Raw genomic sequence first — 9,640 nt, 5'->3', positions numbered from 1 at the left:
AGAGTCCTCACTGTGGCTCCCACTGGGCGGACCCAGGCCTGAAGCAGCAGCGATCCACCTTTCCTTCCCACCTCGGTGACCTGGTGGCTAGGTTTTCCTTGCCATTGTTCTTAGCAAACAATATAGTCCATCATACACTCAGCACTTCTCAACGGAAGCCAAATAGCTTGCCTAAAACCCTACATATGATGAGAAGGTGGCAGAAGAAAGAACCGCACCCAGATAATTTGGCTCCCAAGATTCCTGGCAGATCTGTGCTGCCAGTTCCCAAGGACTGGGGAGATGCCTCCTCTCTACACTGTCACGCAAATGCTCGGCAATCTGCTTATGCTGCTTCACTTTTGGATGATAGCACGTTGACGGTGCTTCACTTTTGGATGATAGCATGTTGACTGTTTGTGTTCTTCTTTCTTCTCCTTGAGGGTTAGGATTGTGTAATACGTTGTTTGTAGCTCAATACTTTTCTTTTTTAAAAAAATTGAGATGGGGGTCTTGCGATGTTGCCCAGACTGTCTTGAACTCCTGTCTCAAGTGATCACCGCGCCTAAGCCTCCCAAAGTGCTGGGATTATAGGCATGAGCCACGGCACCCAGCCAATAATTTATTTTAATATGAAATAAATGTGTTTGCAATCTTTTTAAAATTAGAGATGGAGTCTCCCTATCTTGCCCAGGCTGGAGGGCGGAGGCTTTTCACACACACAATCATTGCACATATAGCCTTAAACTCCTGGGCTCAGATAATCCTCCTGCCTTACTTAGTCTCCAGAGTAGCTAGAACTACAGGTACACCACTATGTTCAGTTTACCAATATTTTTTAATCTTTTTTATGGTTGTTCGTTTGTTTTTTATATAGATGGGGTTTCACCTTGTTGGTCAGGGTGGTTTCGAACTCCTGATCTCAGATGATCCACCCACTTCAGCCTCCCAAAGTGGGATTACAGGCATGAGCCAGCACGCCTGGCCTAATCTCTTTTCTCTTTCTTTTTTGGTTTGTTTAACATTATTTTTAAAGATCATTGTTGCTGCTAATCTGGTCTTGATTTGTTAATTAGGAAATACAGTCCAATTTGGTAATTAGGAAATAGTCTTTCTTTCAGCTGTTACCTACAGCATTACAATTATCCATGATCCAGCTACGACCAGCTCACATGATCTCAAGGTGACAAGGGGCTGTCTGCTCCTGGCACCCATGGAAGAAAGAATACTAAGTAGAGGAAAAAGTAAGAACAGACTTTCTCCATACTGGTCTGGCAGCCCAGTCACCATCTCTAAGCACAGACGATGTGTGGTGTTTATATGCAAAGATAAGTCATAAAGAGGAATCTGGAAGAAGGCAGCTTGCTTCTGGGAATGCAGTGAAGGAAGATAGAGGAAGACAGTGAAAAGGGAAAGAGTAACAAAGAAAAGAAAAAATACATGAGAGTTTTATCCTCATTCTCTAAATCAAATAGCACTGGACGCTCACATTCCAGAGAAAGAATTATTTGTGACTTAGAGTCCAATTTTGTAACCTTGTCCCTGTCCCCCGATATATCTCACTGTGAAGCTTCCCTGCTCTGCAACAAATGCTCGTGGTCTCAAGAGCTCAGGCTTGCAGGTCCTGGTTCCTGAAAGGGCCATTTTCTGGCACTAGAAAGGTGAAGATCAGAGCAAGCTGCATGGATAAGATTAGGACACTGTGGCAGAATTTTAAAAATCTAATCATCTACTCCCTATTCACCCATTTACTTGGGGTTTTCTTTCTTTTTTTTTTAAAGTAAGGTTACTTGGGGTTTTCTTGCCTGGCATTTGCAAAGAAATTAGGCTCATGGGTGAATGCTTTGATTGCTAAAATGATAAAGTTTGGCTGTTGGTTTTAGTCACTGAAAGTGCAACGGCAAGAAACCTATCACCATTGTGACGGTTTCTGGGCAAGTTTTACTGGTGTAGTTTTACACATTTGCCCAATACAGTAAAGACCCTTGGTTTGAAACCCAGTAGGATTTGTTATTATTATTTTTAATTTGAACAGAACTTTCAGTCTTCTCTCCCGTCCCGGACTTGAAATCGGCTTATTTCCCCTCCCACCGTTCGGGGCGTTACCAGCTCCTCCCTCCTGCGAGGTCTGCTGGGTTCCACGCCCCGCTAGTGTCAGCAGGAGGAAGTGTTTCCTGGACTGCGTCTCCCTTGTGGATCTGGGTCTCATACGAATGCAGACAGCGGAAAGGGAGGGTTTTCCGCAGGAGGTTGGCAAGTATTTCTAGAAGGAAAAGAGCTTCTCTTCTAATTAGAATTCCAAAGACTACTCTGTAGTCAGGTGAAGTCATTAGCCAGTCACTTATTATTTGTGTTATGGGAAGCGTAATGCTCTACTTTTTACAGAATTCCTCCGAATTGAGTTATCATTGAGGTTACTAGTGGTTACAACTAAACATTCAGATATTATAAATTTGAAAACTAATCAGTATTTGTTAAAGCATAAAACAATGGGAAGAACATCTAAATACTAGAAATAGGTTTAAAAATTAGTTCATAGATTTATAGATGCATAAATCTTAAAGAATTACCTTTCCAAAATAAGTATATGCCTCTTCTTATTTTTATAAGTAACTACTAGGAAATATACAAAAAAAGTACAGATCAATTATTTATCGAATGTTTCTCAACTTAAATTATCATCGAGTTTTTATAAATATTATGTGTGAAAATGTGCAATTTACCATAATCAAAAAAATTATTTAGGGGTGGTGGAGGGAAATGGGGAAAATTCAGATTAGTCTTTTAGGTGCGAAAGAAAAGCTTTGACAGCAGCGGGTTTCCGTAGTGTAGTGGTTATCACGTTCGCCTAACACGCGAAAGGTCCCCGGTTCGAAACCGGGCGGAAACAAGAGGGTGTTCTTTTTCTTCCACCGTTAATTCTGCTTCTGAGTATTTGTCTTTGACCAATAGAATCTTTGTGTGTTGCCGAACACATGAACCCTCGACTTTGGTACTCCTTCAGTCACCCAGCGACGTGGCGCCGAATCCTGCGTTACACCGTTCCATTCCCTACCCCACGCCAACCCTCACCGTCATCCTCCTTTTCTGATCTCCATCTGAGGGGCCCCGGTGATGTCAACTCCAAATAGGCACCTGAGGCCTGCACCTCGCAGGTGAGACCAGCGTCCTTGGAATACAGAGAGCAGGACTTGCAGGTTTTTCGCGGAGGGAGTTTCCTCAGGGATTTCTAAGGAGCAGGGCTTCGCTTTGAGCCCTTCAAGGAATTGGACTTGCTCTTTTTTGCTGAAGGACAGAGAGGAAACACAACTTTTGTTTTGTTTTGTTCGTTGTTTTGAGATGGAGTTTCTTGTAGCCCAGTATAGAGTGCAATGACGCGATCTCGGTTCACTGCAACCTCCGCCTCCCGGGTTCAGGCGATTCTGCTTCAGCCTCCCAATTAGCTGGGATTACAGGCATGTGCTGCCACCACTCCCAGCCACCGCGCCCAGCTAATTTTTTTTCTTTTTTTAAGATGGAGTCTTGCTCTGTTGCCCAGGCTGGGGTGCAGTGGTGCGATCTCAGCTCCGTCTCCGGGGTTCAAGCGATTCTCCTGCCTCAGCCTCCTGAGTACCTGGGATTACAAGCCTGCGCCACCATGCCCGGCTGATTTTTGTATTTGTAGTAGAGACGGGGTTTCACCATGTTGGTTAGGCTGGTCTTGAACTCCTGACCTCACGATCCGCCTGCCTTGGCCTCCCACAGTGCTGGGATTACAGGCATGAGCCACCTCAACCAGCCAAGTCCTATATTCTTTAGAGTTCTCTGTACTTCTCACTAGCCAATCCCTCCTTACTCTGATCCTGTGATGTAATTACTAAATACCTATAATAAGAGACTTTCCTGCTCAAATTACCATGTGGTCTCTCTCTGGAGTGGACCCAGATTGACACACCTACCTTATGTGGCTCCCTTTTAATTGTTTTCTGTTGCTTCTTAGTGTAACCACCATTCTGACTGGAAGAGCATAGATTCATTTTGCGTGTTATTAAATTTATACAAAGAGAATCATACAATATGTGTACTTTTTAGTTGTAGCTTCTTAAGTTTAATATTTGGGCATTTTCATGCTTTAGTTACAGATTTCATGTTTTGATTACAAATTGTGCTACTTAGAACATTCTCTTTAGGCAAATATATGAATATATTCCTGTAGAGAATATAAATAGGAGTGAAATTTCAGGTGACAGAGTTTGCATATGTTTAGTTTATCAGATATTGCCAAATAATTTTTCAAAAAGGTTATACCGTTTGAAATTCCCTCTAATAGTATACTAGGGGAATTTAAAGTGTTTGTGGAAAAATGAAATTAAAAGATTAAAAAATATATATGTATAAACTTTATTTCCCAATATAAGCTTTATCAATTTCAAGACACTTTTGTAAGCAATGATATCAGCCACTTGATCTATCCCTAAAGATGTGAGGGTCCTGGGATTTTAAACGTGTCAATGCAGTGTTTTTTACATTGTTAGGTGAAGAGATATGGGTGTCCTTTACTGATTTAATAAGATTAGGAAATAAAAAAATGTCGGAAGAAGCCAAATCAGGACTGTAAGATGGATGCCTTATGATTTCCCTTTGAAACTCTTGCAAAATTGCCTTTGTTTAATGAAAGGAATAAGCAGGAGCATTGTCATGGTGCAGAACTCTCTGGTGCAGGTTTTCTAGGAGTTTTTCTGCTACAGCTTTGACTTTCTCAAAACACTCTGAGAGTAAGCAGACCTTGTCCTTTGGCCCTCTAGAAAGTTCACAAGCAAAATGCCTTGAGCATCCCAAGAAACTGTTACCTTGACCTGTGCTCTTGACTGGTCCACTTTTGCTTTAACTGGACCACTTTGTGGTCTTGAAGACCACAAATCTTCAAGAAAATCTTAACAAACTATTCAACAGTACATTAGAAGATCATACATTATGAACAAGTGGAATTTATCCTTTGGATGCAAAGATGCTTCACATACAAAAATCAGTTAATTTATGGCATGGCCTTATATAAAGAAAACCCTAAAGATCATTTTTAAAACTGTCAGTTAAGTTGCAGCATACAAAATCACATTAAAAAGCAATTGTGTTTCTATGCACTAACAATAAACTACCTGAAAAGAAAATTAGGAAGATAATCTTCCTAATACAATGGCACCAAAAATAATAAAATACTTAGTGAAGCACTAAGACCAAGAAAGTGAAGCACTCGTGCACTGAAAACTATAAAACATCTATCAAAAAGATACAAACAAATGAAAAGACATCCGTGTGCATAGATTGGAAGACTTAGAGTTTCCATATTATCCAAAGTGATTTACAGATTTAATGCAATCTCTATCAAGATCCCACTGGCATTTATACAGATACAGAGAAAACCGTTCTAAAATTCATATGAAACTACAAAGGACCCTGCATCACCAAATAATCTTGAGAAAAAACCCAACAAAGCAGGAGGCATTACACGTTTCCCGCCCTCCCTTCTTCTCCACCGATCCACGTCTGTCTTTGTACCAGTATCACCCTGGCTTGTTGTCGTTGTTTGGCGGGGTTTGTTGTTTGGTTTATGTCGTTGCTGCAGTGGCTCACACCTGTTGCTGCAGTGTTGTGCGGTGGCTCACACCTGTAATCCCAGCACTTCGGGATGATGATGGGGACAGAGTGCTCGAGCCCAGGAGTTTGAGACCAGCCTGGGCAACATCGTGAAACCCCCTCTCTACCAAAATTACAGAAAATTAGCCAGGCCTGGTGGCCCGCACCTGCAGTCTCAGCTATTCAGGAGGCTGAGGTGGGAGGATCTCTTGAGCCCAGGAGGTGGAGGTTGCAATGAGCAGAGATCACACAGCTGCATTCCAGGTTGGGCGACACACAGCAAACATAGGGGAAAAGCTTCAGAACATTGGTCTTGGCAATTATTTCATGGATAAGACACTAAAAGCACAGGCAAGAATAGATGAATTGGACTATTCCAAATGAAGGAGCCTCCACACAGCAAAGGAAACAGTCGAGTGGAAAGGCAACCTATATAATGGGAGAAGGTATTTGCAAACCATTTACCTGTTAAGGAGTTAATTTCCACGATACAGAAGGAACTGCTACAACTGCTATGAGCAAAACAAACAGACAAAGAAATGTCTAACAATCTGATTTAAGAAGGGCTAATAGACATTTCTGCAAAGAAGACATGCAAATGAGCAACAGTGTTCAATGTTACTAGTCATCAGAGAGATGTCACATCGCAGCTGTTAGGATAGCTATTGTCAAAAACAAACAAACAGAAACAAAAACAAAAGGCAACGGCATGGAAAATGGAAACCCTTGTTCCTACACCGTAGGTGGGAATGCTAAATGATACAGTCGCCATAGAAAACAGTACAGTGCTTCCTCCAAAACATTTAAAATGTAAGGACCTCAAGATAGTGCTGGCTATTTATCCAAAAGAACTGAAATAAGAATCTAAAAGACACAAACCACTCCTGTATTCATTGCAACCAGTGAATCTACAAGTGTCAAGATGTGGAGGCTGGGTGTGTGGTGGCGCACGCCTGTAATCCCAGCACTTTGGGTGGCTGAGGAGTGTGGATGTCTTCAGGCCGGGAGTTTGAGACCAGCCTGGCCAACATGGCGAAATCTCATCTCTACTAAAAATATAAAAATTAGCCAGGCATAGTGGCATATGCCTGTAATCCCAGATACTCAGGAGGCTATGGGAATCACTTGAACCCAGAAGGTGGAGGTTGCAGTGAGCCACAATAGTGCCACTGCACTCTAGCCTGGGTGACAGGGCAAGATTCTGTCTCCAAAAAAAAAAGTGAAACAGGGCTGGCACAGTGGCTCACACCTATAATCCCAGCATTTTCAAAGGCTGAGGCAGGAGATCAGGAGTTTGAGGAACAAGAGAAAGAAAAGATTTTAAGTTTCAGTTATTCGATATGGGTTTTATTATACTTTTTGCTAGGAAGAGTAAAGGTCAATTTTTCTTTTGATTTAAAAAATGTATTTTATTGTCATAAGAACACTTGACATAAGATTTATGTTCTTAACAAATACAAATGCATAATATACAATTGTTCTTTGCTCTGTAGGGAAGATTTGATTCCAGGGCCTCAGGCAGACACCAAAATCCCCATAGTCAAGTCCTGCGGTTGCCCCTCTGAAACTCGCCCTGCCTACATGAAAAGTCAGCTCTCCTTCTGTGCAGGTTTCACATCTTGCCATACTGCATTTTTGATCTGTGAGTTTGGTGGAAAAAATCCACGTATAAGTGGACCAAGGCAGTTCAGACCTGTGTTGTTCAACTGTGGTATTGTTAACTATAGGCACAGTGTTGTACAGAGATTTCTAGAATGTATTCATCATGTACGATATGGTTGGGCTGTGTTCCCGCCAAATCTCACCTTGAATTGTAATAATCCCCACATGTCAAGGGTGGGGCCAGGTGGAGATAATGAATCATGGGGGTGGTGCCCGCATACTGTTCTTGTGGTAGTCAGTCTTAACGAGGTCTGATGGCTTTATAAATGGGAGTTCCTCTGCACACGCCCTCTTGCCTGATGCCACATAAGACATGCCTTTGCTTCTCCTTTGCCTTCTGCCATGATTGTGAGGCCTCCCCAGACGTGTGGAATTGTGAGTCCATGAAACCTCTTTTCTTCATAAATTACCCAGTCTCAGGTATGTCTTTATTATCAGTGTGAGAACAGACTAACACAATGTGTAACTGCAACCTTGTTGATTAGCAGTTTCCATTTCTCCTCCCAAGCCTCTGGCAACCACCATTCTCTCTGATTCTGAGTTTGATCATTTTAGATATCTCAAGTGGAATTAAGTAGTTAACAAAGTAGTTAAATTTGTTAATTTAACAAATTAATAAAGGTTAATCTAAAATAGAATTAATTTATGATTTTGATGGCTTATTTCAGGTCACTTGCTATCATCAAGGTTCATTTTCTATTATTATTATTATTATTATTATTTTAAAATAGAGATGGGGTTTCACCTTATTAGCCAGGATGGTCTTGATCTCCTGACTTTGTGATTCGCCCGCCTCAGCCTCCCAAAGTTCTGGGATTACAGGCGTGAGCCACTGTGCCCGGCCTTCTATTATTATTATTATTATTAATTTTTTTAGACAGAGTTTCACTCTTGTTGCCAAGGTTGGAGTGCAATGGCTCAATCTCAGCTCACTGCAACCTCTGCTTCCCTAGTTCAAGGGATTCTCCTGCCTCAGCCTCCCAAGTAGCTGGGACTATAGATATGCACCAACACACCTGGTTAATTTTGTAGTTTTAGTAGAGATGGGGTTTCACCATGTTGACTAGGGTGGTCTCGAACTCCTGACCTCAGGTGATCTGCCTGCCTCAGCCTCCCAAAGTGCTAGGATTACAGGCTTGAGCCACTGCACCCGGGCAAGGTTCATTTTCTTTATTCACTCATCTGATGGTGGACATTCAGGTAGTTTCACATCTTTTTAAAATTTTTATTTTTGTAGAAACACGGTCTCGCTATGTTACCCAGGCTGGGCACTTGGTCCACTTATACTTGGATTTTTTTCAAGCAGACTCTCAGATCAAAAATGCAGTATGGCAAGAGGTGAAACCTGCACAAAAGGAGAGCTGACTTCATGTAGGCAGGGCGGGTTTCAGAGGGGCAGCCGTGGACTTGACTATGTGGGAATTTTGGTATACGCCTGAGGTCCTGGATTCAATCTCCCTCACAAAGCAAGGGACAACTGTATATCATACATTTAAATTTGTTAAGAACATACATCTCATGTCAAGTGCTCTTACTACAATAAAATACATTTTTTAAATCAAAAGAAAAATTGATCTTTACTCTTCCTAGCAAAATGTGCAATAAAGCCCACATCGAATAACTAAAACTTAGAATCTTTTCTTTCTCTCATCCCTCAGTCCTGATAAATCCTGCCACGGTCCCAGCAGGTCTGGGGCCCCACAAATCTAGCACATATGGGCACCAGTGCACCTCCAGGAAAGGCTGAGCTCTCTCCCCCAGCTCCTGGCTGTCCTGAATTTCTGAACTCCACCAGACTTGGCCTGAATCTATGGAACTGTGTGACTGCCCATTTAACACACTGAAGAACAAGCTTCCCATACGCACTGAACACCTACAGCAACTGCTGGGTGTCCAACCTGGGAGACCTTATGACTAGAGTGACGGGTCCCACTCTACTACCCCACCCAGCATCCCAGACAGATGCAGGCTGGCACTGACACAGAGCCAAAACGTCTGCAGCAGAAGAGACGTAGATCAAGTCCAGCTATGAACTAAGTCTCTGGAGGTCTTTTTAGCAGATGGGGCTTGGAGGGATGGAGGGAACTTGAAAAGAAAGAGGGATCAGCCGAATCGTGATAGAGAAGGGTGGCCACGTTCCCCAGCAGGTGGGACCTGTAATGTGGGCGCTGCCTTAGGCTACTAACCTGGGTCACACAAGCATAGAGACTGAGGTTAGTTAGTTAGGACCCCACAGCGATCCTTTGCTTGGGACAGCATTGGCTCCCTCAGCTGGGGTGGAATTCAATGAAACAAGTTACCCAAGCTGAAATAGAGAGGGAAGTGGGAAGAATCTGGGAGGTATGTCCGCCCAGTTTCAGACCAATGGACCTAGGAAGGTAAAGTG

General features: G+C 42.6%; 1 non-coding gene across 1 annotated transcript; it reads left to right on the top strand.

Moving 5' to 3' along the window:
- Positions 1-2,796: 2,796 nt before the first annotated feature.
- On the top strand, positions 2,797-2,869 carry TRNAV-AAC (transfer RNA valine (anticodon AAC)). The gene has a single exon. It is a non-coding gene; the product is annotated as a tRNA-Val (tRNA).
- The last annotated feature ends 6,771 nt before the right edge of the window (positions 2,870-9,640 follow it).

This window comes from Aotus nancymaae, unplaced genomic scaffold, assembly GCF_030222135.1.
Source record: "Aotus nancymaae isolate 86718 unplaced genomic scaffold, 86718_ANA_hifiasm-v0.15.2.pri h1tg000051l, whole genome shotgun sequence".
Classification (NCBI taxonomy): Eukaryota; Metazoa; Chordata; class Mammalia; order Primates; family Aotidae; genus Aotus; species Aotus nancymaae.
Note: the sequence above shows the minus strand (reverse complement) of the source record. Positions and strands in the feature narration are given on the sequence as shown.